The 16,453-nt window shown below is 29.9% G+C and overlaps 1 long non-coding RNA gene across 1 annotated transcript in view; it reads right to left on the bottom strand.

Moving 5' to 3' along the window:
- The window catches only part of LOC146997105 (uncharacterized), a 35,104-nt gene extending 18,861 nt beyond the window's left edge, over window positions 1-16,243 (bottom strand). Inside the window, exons 1-2 of the long non-coding RNA XR_015041122.1 lie at window positions 15,963-16,243; window positions 6,738-6,799 (exon numbers count right to left, since the gene is read on the bottom strand). This is a non-coding gene — a long non-coding RNA (uncharacterized LOC146997105). The remainder of the gene's footprint in view (window positions 1-6,737; window positions 6,800-15,962) is intronic.
- Window positions 16,244-16,453: the final 210 nt, after the last annotated feature.

Genomic DNA, 16,453 nt, shown 5'->3' with positions numbered 1-16,453 from the left:
TAATAGGGCAATGTCGCTGTCTTCCTATACATTCTTTGTGTTGTATTTCAAGTTTCAACCTTTTCTATGAAAAAATTGTGATATTTTTTGCCTTAATTTTAAAATACAGTCAAAAGTTGTTAATTCGGACACCCATAATCCGGAATGATCTATAATCTAGACCTCAAAGCTACAAACATTCTGCGCATGCATCGTGTTGACGCATGCGCATAAGACTTTTACGGCTGCGAATATGCTTGTGCGCATGTGCGTAATACGTTTAAACTTGCACGTTTAATGTATAACAGACAGTATAAGCTAAGCTAAAATTATCTAATTCAGTTAATGTTGCAGATTGCGTTGTTCCTGAATCTTCGAATTGGATCCGGCTTATTATTTTTTGCAGACTGTTAGAGCAATTTCATAAAAGTAAGCTTGAACTTTCGATAATGTCAAATAGAATTTCCAAACGATCTACAAAGCGAAAGTATGTTTAGAAGTCCATTAAACAAAAAGTGGAATTGCTGCAAAAAATGAATAAGGGCATATCCTTCGTTTCTCAAACCATTCCGAAATCTGTTTATCAATTTCATGCTGCTCTGCGGCCCGGGAGGGAAAACGCCGAGTTGCGCAATGAATTGGAAGTTAATCTGTCAGCACTATCCTTATCTTCAGGGCAGATGTTTTTATTTTATTTCGCTTATAATTCCTTACTAAATGTAGTATTTCATCTCGATGTACTCTGTCTTTGATATGATTTAAATCAAATTCCTCGTCATTATAATTCGCTTCTGATAAAGAAGAAAGTGATACAGAGGTTATTGAAAACGAAAAAATTTCGATTGACAAATTAGTCGGTATTCTCGACACAGCAATTATAGGACTTCAACAGCGGAGCTTTGTAACTGAAGAAGAAATTATGTCTGTTTATAGAATTAAAGAGAAAGTATTATCACATAAAATGAAGCAACTTAAACAACTTACATTGAAAGAAATATTTAATAAAGTAAACAAATAAATATTAAGCTTTCTTTTTTTTTTTTTTTTTTTTTTTTTTTTGTAAATTTTGATACCTTTTAGGTCAATTTTTTATTTCATAAATTACGGTTTCATATTTTTAATTTCATCTGCATGCCATCTTACCAGATTTAAACTGATGTTCTATAATCCGGAAAAATCGATAATCCGGAATTGCCCGACGTAAAGTCCCGACGAGTCGGATTAACGACTTTTGACTGTATGCACTTTGTAATTTATCAACAATGGAAAAAACTAGGGTGAAAACTCTACAGGAATACAAAATTTTGCCAAAAAATTTCTAAAAGAAACAGAAATGAAATGCATTTGGTAGATGGCCGATGCTGCTGAAGTTTGTGCGATGCTGAGTCTCTGAAATTATTTAATTTTTTTCAAGCAAAAACAAACCGCTTGGGAAAAGAATAGGGCAAAACAATTACAGAAAGATTGAGATGAACGTGTTTTATTTCCTTATTTAAACATTAAAATTTTTAAATTGCTAAAATATGTTCTCTTTTCATAATTTGATAATGTTATCCAATTTATGATAGATATCAATAATTTCGGTATCTATTTAAGAAAAATTGTGAAAACCATCAACTTGCACCCAATGTATAATTTTTACCTTTTCATGTGTTAAATCCAAATTGAGCTAAGGTGGTTGTGCTAATACGTAAGTATCATTAATTTTACAGGCAGTACACTGTATTCTTTTATATACTGTAATATTTAGTTTGTGCTGAAATCATGTAGCTGCAATAATTTTACTTAAGAGAGAAATTTTCAATATTACATGTTTACATTTTGGTTAATTTTTTTATGTAATAAAAAGCAGCGTGTTAAAAACTTTAAGATGAATATTTTGGAGTTCTTAAATTTTGTAATAGTACTAAGTATTATATTTTAAATTACTCGATGACTAATCCAGAAATAAATAATTTAATTCTGTATACTCAAAGAAAATCATTTTTGACTGGCATAAAAATCAGAATTTTGAAGCAGTAGTAGAAAAATCATTAGAAATACTTATTTTTAAAACTCTAATGCAATAAAAACAGGTTAGCATGAAATGTCTGAGTAAAAGGTAACTTGTGATCATTATGTATATACAGTCATTCTTATGTAAATAAATGTTACATGTTTTCTTAGACCTCTGTTTTTAAAACTCTAGCTATTAATCTGAGAATTTGATTATTTCACTATAATAAATAAATAAGTTTTAATAAATGTATTATAGAAGTCAATATGTTTGTTTTCTGTAACATATACTTTCAATATTTTAATTAAATAATTTTTCATCAATAATATGTGAATATATTTTACCTATGATGAAGAGAAATTAACATTTAAAAAAGGTATTGCAATTCACAGAACTTATAAATAAATAAATGTAACAATTAGTATCGTATTGTTCTTATTTGTTAAAAATGGATATTAAATTATTGATAATAGAATGGACTTCTAAATGTGAAGCACTTAGGTGAACAATAATACTAATTCATAACATTCTGATCTTGATTTCAGTACTTAATGTAAGTATAAAGCATTATTGACAGCTTAGTGGAACTCGTATTAAATAGTTACAGTGTGATCTTAAGTCCAATGTATTTATTACAAGATAATGAAATATAATCTGGATTTTAATTCAAAACTCTTTTCACATATCTTTAAAAGCCCAATTTTAACCAGTACTTTTCTGTTATCGGGACAAGATTCAGAGATGTAATGTATGTATCCACAAGTGGTTTTGGTTTCATTTTAGTTTAGTATGGCAAAGTACACTAGGTCTATCTGCCTGTGGGAATGGATACCTTTATGGAAGACTTTCTAAAGGAAACTGGCTGGTATACACTTTACATGGGCAAAAACCCCACGAAAACGCCCATGAAGCCAAACAATTTGCCTGGATTTGAACTCGGTGTTCAAAGATTTTACCACTCTGCCACTGGTGGGCCTATGCAAGTATGTATAAGTGTGTGTGTATACACGCACATAACATGAATACATACATACACCCATACATTCCTGAATCTGGTTCCGAAAATAGAATAGTACCTTTTAACCATATATCTTACAGTTTTGGTTAATTTTATGTACTGTCATCAATAATACATCTTATTAGATACCTCAGTAATGCATCTTATTATTATTAACTTCTTACTAACAATTCAATTTCAATTGCCACGAGTTGATGCATGACTCTCTCTATATATATAAATAAGTTGTTTCAATATAAAGACCTAAATATAAGTTACATAGCATATTTACAATAATTATTTATTACTCATACATATAATGTATAAAATCAGGCAGTAAATTGTAAAAATATACTTTTAATGAAATTGGAAATGAATGAAAATATAATAATCCGCATGCCATTACATTTTTTAAATGCACAAACTTCACAGTTAAAAATACATACTAATGTAAGAAAATCAATATTAAATGCTTTTTATCAAAAAAAAAATTGTCGATTGAAGAAATATTTTATCAAGCCCAACTATCAGTGGAACTCCAAGTAATCAGTCTTTAATACAACAAAATGTAAAATTTGAAATACAACTTTAAGTTATATTTTTTAATCCATTCAGTTTGGGCTTATGTAAATTTTGCTGTATTTAACTAGATGTAAAGAACTATAAACACACAATTTACTTCAAGGTATGTTTCCTAGAAATAAAATTATACTTATTGGATTCAATTCAGCGTTACACCTTAGAACACGTAATGATACCTCATTGTTAGGCATTTTTGATAGTCTTGAAATATCATAACTGGTAACATATCTTACTAAATTCAAGTCTTGTTAAATTATGTTCAGCATCATTTAGCATTTGCAGTTTTATAGCTAAATTAGATTTCAGTAGGTCTATTACACTAAGAACTTACAGTTATTCACTATTATTTTCTTAACATTTCAGCAAAACAATGAACTTCTTTTCTAAGAATGCATACTAAACAATGAAAATTCCAAATATTATATATTCTTTACAAAAATTATCATGTCAGTTAATAGTGAATTTGATTAATTCATGCAATCCACTTGAAGGTATGTTTCCTGGAAATAAAAGTATACTTATTCAATTCAGCGTTACACCTTAGAACAGGTATGATACCTCATTGTTAAAAAAAGCATTTTCGATAGTCTTGAAATATCATAACTGGTAACATATCTTACTAAATTCAGTTCTTGCTAAATTATGTTCAGCATCATTTAGCATTTGCAGTTTTATAGTTACACTTACAGTTATTCAGTATTATTTTCTTTACATTTCAGAAACACAATGAACTTCCTTTCTAAGAATGCATACTGAACAATGAAAATTCCAAATATGATATATGCTTTACCAGAACCATAATGTCAGTTAATAGTGATTTAATCTTCATAAATAAGCATATCCAACAGTCTTGAAATATCAGAGCTGGTAGCATATCTTAAATATATTCAGTTCTTATTAAATAACATGTTCATCATTTAAGTTAGTTTCACAGCTAAATTACATTTCAATATATTCATTAAATTAGACACACTTTTTCATCTTTATACTTTTTACGTTCTAAAAATGAAATGAAGTTTATTTCTAAGAAAGCATATTGATTTCTTAATCAAAGCACAGTTAATAATGCTATAAATATTCAGATAGATATATATGAAATGTATTTTAAGGATTTCTTGACACACATTATGTCAATTCATTGAAATAGTTACTGGTGGCATTTTGATTCAAAATATTTACTGCACTAGTTACCGACACAAAATTGCATTTGTGTTCACTAACTTAACATTAACTTGGTTTAATTCCCGCAGGTACATTTTATATATTACATGATTTAAGTCATTATCACTTAAAAGTTTCTGATTATCAATATGTAGAATAATTTGTAAACCACACTTTACATGCATCTTCCAGCCATCAGTAACTTCCATCTGACAAGATCTAATTTTGTATTGGAACAGTAGAGTAACCTTAATATTCCAAAACAAACATTAAATCGTTATATACAGATATATACGGATATATATAAACACTTTTATTCCGAAAAACTAAATGTACATTCAAGTAACGCACTTCGAACATGTACTTCGAACAATGTAAACAAACGTCAGAAACATGACATCACTCATGTGGGCGGAGTTATTGATGACCCTCATCTGGACTGTCATTGGCCAAATTCGAGCCGTTTTCCTAGCAGTGTACATTTTTCTTATATGCCCCCCGGTTTGATGGTTTCTACCTGTATCTGTAGCTCTATATGAAGTGTCCTCGTAATTGATTGGTAAATTCAATCTGCAACATCCTCCTGAAATGGCAATACTTTACTGAATGTTGGAAAAAGGCAAAAATCGTTCCTATACTGAAGCCCAAAAAGTCACCTAACAACCCAGAATCGTACAGGCCCATAAGGCTGCTTTCGTCCATGAGCAAAGTGTTCGAAGCAGTCCTGCTCCAAAGAATCAATGCACACCTGGACGACAACATTTTGATTCCCCATCAGTTCGGCTTCAGGAAGCAACTTTCCACTGCAAACCAGCTCTACAGGGTTGTCGAGACCATTGCTGAAGGAATGGCCAACAAGAGGATCACTGGTGGAATCTTTCTTGATATAGCAAAGGCTTTTGATAGAGTCTGGTTGGAAGCACTCACATACAAGTTACATGTTCTGGGTTTCCCAGACTACATCATTACCATCACCAATTCTTACCTAACAGGTAGATCCTTTCTCGTTCACGTAGGAGGCACAAATTCATCTTTCCACCCCATCCAAGCAGGGGTCCCTCAGGGGTCCTTGCTTGGGCCTACATATTTTAACACTTACGTGAACGATATTCCCACCACACATGACACAACATTAGCTATGTATGCAGACGACACTGCGATCCTGGCACAAAGTGCATTTATTGGTCCAGCAATACAATGACTTCAGAATCACATACATGCACTAGAGACCTGGCTCACCCAGTGGAAGATTGCTGTTAATATTGATAAAACCAAGGCCATCCTATTCACCAGAAAAACAAAGATTAAGAAAAATCTACAGCTCTATGGTACCACCATTCCCTGGGCCAAGCAAGTCCTATACCTTGGGGTGATCCTCAACAATACTCTCACATGGTCCCCACATATCATTTCTATTATCCAAAAGTTCCGGGTTCGTAAAGCACAACTCAACCCCCTAATTGCTCGGAACAGTGTATTATCTGTAGACAACAAGTTACTTATTTACAAGTCCATTCTCAGACCATTACTCTGTTATGCCAGCCCTATCTGGGCCCACACGCGTAAAACCAACAGAGGTAGGCTGCAGGCCTGTCAGAATGTTGTACTCAGACAAATCACTAATGCAGAATGGTACATCAGGAACAACAGAATTCATGAAGAGCTGGGCATGACACAGCTCAGATCTTTTTATTATAGGCTTGCCAAACGCTTCCACAGTAGGCAGCAAATCATTGACAACACATGTATAAAAATCTGTGATTATGACTATAATGATCTCAGGCACATCGATCGCCCCCTTGCCCAGCTCAATGTTTACATTATGTAATTCGTTCCTGATGTGTTCACCATTTCTAGTCTACCACCTGCCTCTGATCTCATGTATCTTATTGTTCATACTCTTCTAATGTATCTTTACCAATTGCTTATATATTATTCATTACTTTTTCACATATATATTCTGCATTATGTATCATGTACTTTATAATTATCCAGACTACTAATTTACTTGCTAATACTTACCATGTATGTGTAGTCACGGCTCGACAGCTTTCCTGGGCTTCCACAATTACAGCAATTTTGACCTAAAAAATTTTCAAAGATATATATTAAGAATTTAAAAAAAAAATTAATAATTAAATAAATAAATAAATTTTTATATATATACATTTATCTTTTTGGCCACTATTTAAATGCTTTATTTGAACGTTTCTAAATCATAAAATTAAATGGAACCAAACTGTTCTACAAGGGGTAAGGCCTCTGGCCTAGGCACCCTGGTGTCGCAAACACCACTCTACTGGGGAGGTGATTGGTAAATTCAGGGTGCTGCGATCACCGAGGCAAGCTGCTGGACATTCGCAGCGCTCCGTAAAAAAGTGAAAAAAATTCCTTTCCCCTTGGGGATTATCAATTAAATTACTTTGAAATACTGACTTTTCTACAATACCTACACGTTTTCAAAAGTTTTTCATTTGCGATGTTGATGAGAATGAAACAGCGGACAATGTGAGGAAGTACAACGAAAGGCTGGAATTTTAAGATAAGTACCCTTCTTTCATCTAAACTCAATCAAATTTCTATAAATATGTGCCTTTAAATCAATAAATTTTAACTTTTAATCAGTTTTTAGCATTAAAAAATACTTGAAATTGCTTATTGCCTGTGGCTTCCTTTGTTAAACAATTCCGAACAGACACCAACGTTATCAGTTCACGTCTGTCGTCACTTACAAAGCCCCCTTATCTTGCTTTGAGGAATCTCGTGAGAGGGAAAATAGGGGACTCACGGCATTGCGCTATTTCCTCTCGGATCCTCTGGATTCTTTTTTTTTTTTTTTTTTAGATCGCTTAAATATTTTTTGCCTTTAAATAATATTATACCTCACCGATTTTTTCTCATACTGTTCCTTGCTATCTGTTAAAAGTCCATATGTAACGGATGGATTATTCGTCACTGCCTTAAATAAACTCTTAGAACTATGAGCTTATATAAACAACAGTGTCCCTCATTGTGTAATTAATTAAGTAATTAATTGTGATAGCAAAATAATAAATCTTGTAATAAATTATGATATATAAATTAATAAATACTATGTTTAATTTGTGTTTTTAATACATATACTCAGTAATTTACATACACACATATATATATATATATATCTTTTTTGTTGTTGTTGTTTGTTTTGTGTGTGTGTGTACGGTTGTGGTCTTGTATTGTATATGGTTCTATCTTGTTTGTCTGCTGCTGTTTTTTGCAAAAATGTATGAAAATGTTGGGAACAAAAATAGCACAAGTTACTTTAGTTAAATTAATATATACTTTGTATGATGACTTTTGTTGATATCTCAGGATGCAATACATATTACTTTGCATATACTCAGCATACATATTACTTTGTATTTCATGCTAAATACCTTGATACGAAGCAATTTAACACCGTCAATATTTTTTTCTCCCTCAGTAACACATCTATTCATCATTACCAAACACACTCACCACACACACACACACACACACACACACACACTTGTGAGACACTATTTATTGTAAATGAAGACAAATTTTCCTCCTTTTAACTACACTCATGGACACAATCGTATTTTAGGATATTTTCTACTTCTTTTCCTTTTCTTTCTATAGGCCCTTTTTTTTTCCCTCTCTATTATTTTTGGGCCATTTATTTTAAATTTTATTTTGTCCCATCTTTTCTTCCTGACCTTTTGAACTCGTGCAAGATGTACGAAGTTCCCTTTTTACTCTCCTCAAATACGAAATTGCCCCCTTTCTATATACCTTTCCTTCGCACCTATGCTTGATTTTTCGCCCATCGGTGCAGAAAGACTTAGCGGGTGCAAAACAAGACATCTGTCTAATTTGTCTGTCTGATTGGTAAATTTCCAGAATTGAAAGATCTTTGTTTATGTTCATGCATTATGTTGTAGATCTACAACATAATACGTACGTTGTAGCATCTACAGATGTTGTACATACTAAAGTACAAAATCTGTAATCCGGATGTTCATTATCCGGAATGATCTATAATACGGACCTCAAAGCCACAAACTTTACGCATGCGCGCGTCGAAAGAAATGTTTAATAAAGTAAACAAATATTCAGCTTCTTTTTGTAAAATTTGATACCCTTTAGATCATAATTGCTCTTTATTTCATAAATTACGGTTTCATATTTTTAATTGTATAATTTCTGCATGCCATCTTACCAGATTTAAGTTGATGATCTATAATCCGGAATCGAAGTCCCGACAAGTCCGGATTACGGACTTTGTACTGTACAACATAATACATGAACCGAACACGATACTTGGGCACAACTTTAAAATAAAAAATAAACAAATAAAAGCACGAAAAATATAGAACGAATCCAAATTGTATAAAAATCATAATACAAGCAAACAAATATTAATCTTTTCAAAACTACTACTATATATTCGTAAACAGCTAGTACATTAAACATATAAATACCAACACAGTTATTACATGGCCATGAATACATATAATGCGAAATAAATAAATACGAACCCCCTTAAAAACGCATAACATAAATAAATATTCAAATAAAGCAATGCAAGTCAAAAATAAGTAAAAAACAAATTACAAATATATAATACTAATCTTAAAAAATACAATAATATAAATTAGAATAGAATAGGTAAATTAAAATTACAAATTCTCGATGCACGTTTTTGTAAACTGTAGAAGAAGAAATATTGGGGCAAATGGATAAATGGTTCTTCTTATTTTTTCATTTTTCAAATGTTAAGATTTGAAATGGAGAAGTCAAACAGAAAACAAAACTTCCGCACATCCGATAAAAATCATAATTTTTCATTCTCTTATAAAGAATCTAGTGTAACATTTGTGATTGTGTTTCTGCCTTTAGCGTTTTTCCGCGTATACAAAGAATGGAAATGGACTCCAAATCTTTTGCAAAAAATATTGAAAACCCTTAACAGAGTTGAAGCCAAACTACAATATTACAAAAATTATTATTATATTCATATATTAATTTTTTATCTGTTATTAGTTTTAGTCCTGATTTCTGGAACGACAGATAAAGTACTTTGTAGCAAATGCTTCCAACCCTTATGTGCAAACTGCATATGTAAATAGTTACTACCGAACTTATGTATACAAATTGAAAGTTTTTGTAATGCTTAAAGATATACTCTTGAAACATGTTTGTATTCACTTTATATCGTTTGATCACAAGTTTCAAAAGTTAATCAAAAAGGTATCTCAAAAGGAGATTCGTGTAAGTAATAATAACAAAGATCAAGCAATTATGTACGCTATTAAATTACTTCCTGGTAATTATACACTGTAAAGTAATTTCTGGAGTCAGTCACATATTCTTGTAATAATTATTACCTCCAGTACAATTTTTGGTACTGAAAAAGTGTACAAAAACATAGCTTCCAACAGTCTTGAAATATCAGAGCTGGTAGCATATCTTAAATATATTCAGTTCTTATTAAATAACATGTTCATCATTTAAGTTAGTTTCACAGCTAAATTACATTTCAATATGCTCATTAAATTAGACACACTTTTTCATCTTTATGCTCTTTACGTTCTAAAAATGAAATGAAGTTTATTTCTAAGAAAGCATATTGATTTCTTAATCAAAGCACAGTTAATAATGCTATAAATATTCAGATAGATATATATGAAATGTATTTTAAGGATTTCTTGACACACATTATGTCAATTCATTGAAATAGTTACTGCAAGATATAAATTTAATGACTAAACGTATTGTCTGCAAGATATAAAATTTTACAGTGTGTTATATACATAAGTTAAATTCGATGTTTATTTACTCATATACTTGTATAATACTGAAATAAATGTGTTCTTACCTTTTTCTGTTTTGAAGTACAAGTAAATGTCTAAGTGAAATAATAAAGCCCTCTTATTAATGCCGTATGTTACTATTTATTTCATTAGAATACGTGGAATAATATAATGCATTAAAATGTTTATATAGCTGTTTTATATTAACAAGAGATTCATTAACATTTTAGGTAATAATTTTATTTTTGCATAATGTTTATTTAATATTTTTGATACAAATATACTAAGAGAAAAGAGATTTTTTTTAAATCCTGTTTTGTATATATTTCACGTTTCAATAAATAGTCGCATTTTTTTAAATTCATTGACGGGTACTTGCCTATTTAACATTGATCATTCCTAAGACCAGAAGTGTGGGCTATTTTATTGGGGAGGCACCTAACAGGTGACCACCGTTGCCTTCTATAAAGAGGAGGGCGGTTACAGCCATGCTTTCTCTTGGATTCGAACCCGGACCCTTCGTTCCCGCACTAGGCTTCCTTAACCATTATACCATCTGTCACAGTTACAGCTTAAATTTTACATAACGATGATTTATAAATCTTAAGACAATTTAGCATATTATTTGAAACGAGAAATATTAAAAACATTTTGTTAATTACAACTAAGAATGACGCAGCGTTAGTTAAACAAATGCTGATCCTTATCAACATGATGAGTAACCTTTTATTTACTAGCATAAAACGGAATGAATGCGTAATAATTTTAATGAATCCAGTTAGTACATTTCATAAAAATATTTAATATATAATTATTTTCAATATTAAATAAGGAAAATAATAACTAGAAAACGTATTCTAAAAATTGAGTTTTTTTTTTTTTATCCAGAATATCAGAGAGATTTAAATTTAAAAGATAAATACATTACGCTTTACTGAATAATAACACCCTAGTGCGAGGAAGGTACATGCATTTAATGTCGGGGAATAGCAAAACATTTCTTTTAATTAACTGAGTTTGTTGATTAAAATTCAGATATATATTTGTCTTGCATGTCGCCGTATGGCAACAGTCTAGCTCGTCGGAGCAAGGAGGTTAGAATAGATGGAGTAAGCCTTCCCCGTATGTTCCCATGCAATGAAAATGAAGCCATGATACGTCACGATGCGTGACGTCACGACTGATATGTGTGAGTCGTCAGCCATGTTTTTGCGACCCTGTAGGGTTGCAATTTCGGTTGGGGGCCAATCTTTGGCTCTTTAGCCGTATTAGTTAAAACTTTAATTATTTAACATTTTAGAGGACCTTTTAGAGAATCTTAAGTTCCGATTTTTCGCACTCATATAGAGATGTGTGACTTCTCTCTCGTAGTTTTTTAAAATGACGAATTTCTCATGATTCATGATGCGTTTTTAAAACATTTTCACATATACTTCAAATTCATATATAAGTTACAAAAACTTTTTTGTCAACTTACTTCTGAATTTTCAGTTTATACTTTTACATACATGCATACAATACATGCATAATGTTAGACAACTAAAAATGTACTTTTTGACAAGAGATTTCCCGCAGCTGTATTCTTAATTTCCATGAGGTTATAATGGGTTTGAAATCACGTTTTCATATTTATGTAACTACTTTTCTTTTATAATTCAAGGTAGTTTCATGTATTATATAAAAATTATAAGCCTTTCAATACAGTACTTGTATGATAATTCTTAATATCTTAACTATACCATTTCAGTACTGATGGAGTTAAGCATATTACTTTTATTTACATTACATGTTAAATTATTTAGAGAACATTAAAGCTGTGGCTACAAATTTGTATGAAGAAAACTTCAGTAATTTTTAAGTTTCTAAAGCTTTTCTGAATCAAAAGTTACTTTTCTAAAATTGTAAGCAAATTTTATATGATAAGTGGATAAATACATGCTGATGCTTTAATATATCTAGCAAGTTCGCATTTTAAACTTCTGAAAAATTTAATAGCTTGTCTGCATAATAATTCTTGTTTTTCATTTTTAATCTACTTCTTGTTTATCATTTTTAATATGCAGTTTGAAGTTTGCTCACATGGAATCGAATGTTTATTATTGCAACAATTTGGTTAAAAATGTTATTTTGTGTGCATATCCAGAAAAAGGTAGCTAAAAGTTTTATGATTTTAAATACTGATTTGAGATATACACCTTTAAATTTTGATGTTTTAGCAGAATGCTATAAAAACTATTTCAATGCTCTAATGGCTATGGGAATCTATATTTTAAAAATATATTTTTATATAAATTTAGCAATGTAAAAATTCCATATCAAAAATACTATTTTTGTTCTTTATTTAGCTAAAAAGAAAATTTTAAAAATTAATAAATAAAAAATAAAAAGAATACCTTTCCACACAAAATTTAGACACTATTTACCGATACATTTGCTATTGAGAAAATACTTTATACAGTACATAGAAAAACTGGTAAATTTATGAATTAAACAAGGAAAAAAACATACATAAAATTTAAAATTTTAATTTTATATTTGCTTTATATGAGTAGAGAATTTTATATTTGCTTTATAGAAATAGTGAATATTTGTTAAATTCAAATTTCATTCCTTGAAGCAATGGCACAAGAAAATTATTAAAATTAATTAAATTTTACTATTTTCTCGTGAAACAATGTTGTTAATATATTATTACACATATCTGAATATTTAATGATAATTCAGTACTCTTCTGTTATCGGGATGGAAATCAAAAATGTATGTATACACACATACATATGCATGGTTCATATATACATACATTCAATATACATCCATATAGAGATTTCTGAATCCAGTCCCGATAACAGAAGAGTACCAATAATTCTATAATTAGTTAATATCCTTATTAATTAATTTGCATAAGTAAAAACAAAAGTATTATTTAGCTTTAAATCTACATCTTTTGATAACAAACATATGCAAAATACTTGTACTTATAGTGAAAATAAAACAAAAATTGTTATTTTTCACTCTTTTTTTTCTAACACAGTGCAAGTCATTCCATTATAATCAAATTTTATTAAAACACAGTAACTGGATTTTTTCCATTAAAGTCAACACCTTTATGTAGAATATACATAAAGTCAACAGTTTTGTATAGAATGATATAATGCTAGACCTACTTTACCTGAAATTTTATTTATATTAATTTATGGGGAAATGCCGGAATAAATGCAAAAAAACCATCTGAATAAATCTTAGCCGACACTGTTATGATAGTATTTTTGTTTTCAATAAAATGTTTTTAAGGTATACCATTTTAGTTCAGTTTTCCCCCCTATTAAAGGAGCTACCCTAAGAGACATATTTTATTTACATATATCTCATTAATATGTTAAAAATATAGCTTAAGTGAGTTTTATGTGCATACTGTAAGGAAGGGGAAAGCCTTAATTCAAAACCTATTTTAAAGCAGTAAGTAAATAAATAAAATACATTGCTTTTATTAGCATCTCAAAAAATAGTGTTTTGGCTTCTAAAAACAAATCCTAAGCATCACATCATGATAGATAATAATCTTACAGAAGAAGAAATATCTGATTAGGAATACATTCTTTATATTTATTTGATAAGATCAAAACATATATGCAACATCACATTATGAAAAATCCTGCGAATCATTACAACACTGTAAGACATTGATTAGTAAGGTAAACATCAGTTGATCATTCTTTCACAGTAGCAATAAATTTTTCATTCAAATTCTTAAAAATATGCCAAAACAAATTTACGATTGGTACTTAAGATTTAAGGTCACACAAAAGTAAATTTGATTTAGCAGAGCTTGATATCTTCCATAACATAAAAGTAACTGCTACATGATGGAAGTTTTTGTGAACAAAATACAAACATTTTATAAATACTTAACCTTAATGACTAACTTCAAATTAATCCAATAATGATGGAAACAATAATGTAATTGAGTACTGCAAATTTACTTTGTATGATATTTCTATGTAAAATCTGAAATTTATAATAGGTGAAGGACTTTACATTATTTAAACAATGAAGCCCCACTTCTGAAAGCAAGGACTTAGACAAGACATATAGGACATTAAAACATACATTACCATATTATTATATTACTCAAAATTATTACTTTCAATAATACTGTTCTTTTGCTTACTTAATGCATATTCCTATATATATGTAAAATTTAAAATTAAGCAAAAAAGTTATTTTAGTTTAATCCTGATTTTGAACAAACCTCTGTAGACTTTGAAGGCAATCAAATACAGGTTTCTCTTTTTTAGGGGCAAATCTGAAGAAATGAGACCTGTGTCTGATAGGCCTCGAAATCAGTAATTTTAATCAAAAACTATATCAAATTGAGGTTGCTTTTATGCCTCATTTTAAATATGATTATTATAATAAAATACACATTTAATTATATATATATAACAGCAAAATTTAAACAGTATTATGAATTATTATCTATTAAAAATTTCAATTTTTAATCTATTCTTAAGCACTGAAATTAAAGCTTAATCATATAATGCCTGAATTTCAATATTTTGATTTATTTATAAAACAAATTAATCCATTTTTAATATGAAACATTTTTTATGAAAACTATAAAACTTAAAAAAACATACATTTTAAAAACTGGATATCATTGAATGGTAGTTTGGTAAACCCAATGCCTTTTACATGCTGTGGGGTCAACAGTTGTGTTGGATTAGGCACATTAAACAAGGCTTTAGTTTTTTAAACCCATCTTTCCTAGAACATTCAAACTGGTTTTCTTCAAAATGCACCTTCAAATTTAACAAAAGCATGTATGAAGTTTAACATTAAAATCAAAAACACTAGTATTTAATTACAGTTGCATGTACTAAATGAATTTAATCACACTATTAAGAATGAAATTTTGTGAAAAATTTTAACTTTTATATGAAAATAGGACAAAATTAAGAATAAATAATTAAGTTTATGAAGCTTTCTGAAGGACACAGAATATATTTACCTCACTATACAGAATAACCTAAACAATTTATAATTTATGTTATACTTACCAATTTTTAAGACTGGCGCCAACTAATATATTTGGCGACAATACATCAGAATCAAAATACAGCATAGACCTTTAATACACTATTCGTACAGTAAAATTTAAATAAAAAAACGCCTATTACAATCCCAACCGAGACAAAGTTTACATGAAATATAGAATACAATTTTACAAACAGTATAAACTATTAGCAACAGTAAAAAACAGTATTGGCGATATTTTGCTGCACAAATGCACACACATTCCACAATTGATTTTATATTTGTAAAAATCATTTCAGCGTCAATAAGTGACAGCTAAATGAAAGTACACATTTTGAAAAAAAATAATAAGGGAATTTTTCTCATATGCTATGAAAAAATACGAAGCTGCACTTACTTCACAAAAACACGCTCCTGCGCCCGAAATCATTGATCTCGACCAGAAAGAATTACTTCTTCTTCGTCTTTTTTCATTTTTTGCTAAACAAAACATCCTAAAGTTATTTCTAGAATGATTTGACAATTTGGTGCAGCACATCTATCCATATTTCTCAAAATCAGGTCGAAACGATCAACAAAGCAATGCTGAACTAATAGCGAGTAGCAATAAAGTCAGAATAATAGTCTGAATGTCGATCCTTCCTCGGCTTCAATTTTGTGACGTCATGCTTACTCCATCTATTCTAACCTCCTTGCGTCGGAGATAAAAATGTTTTATTTTGAACAGTGTTGCCACTGCTCAACTATAAATCAGAAGTCTTCTGTTGTTTTGTTTTACCCAAAATTCACGCTAATGGGTGTGCATCGCATTATTTAATAGAAAAACAGTAGAAAACTTAATGTCTCAAAAATAAATTCTGCAAATACGTAATAGATTTCCATACTACC

The sequence above is a fragment of the Stegodyphus dumicola genome, chromosome 5, assembly GCF_044657685.1.
Source record: "Stegodyphus dumicola isolate Sdum_Otavi_A_Nest chromosome 5, ASM4465768v1".
Classification (NCBI taxonomy): domain Eukaryota; kingdom Metazoa; phylum Arthropoda; class Arachnida; order Araneae; family Eresidae; genus Stegodyphus; species Stegodyphus dumicola.
Note: the sequence above shows the minus strand (reverse complement) of the source record. Positions and strands in the feature narration are given on the sequence as shown.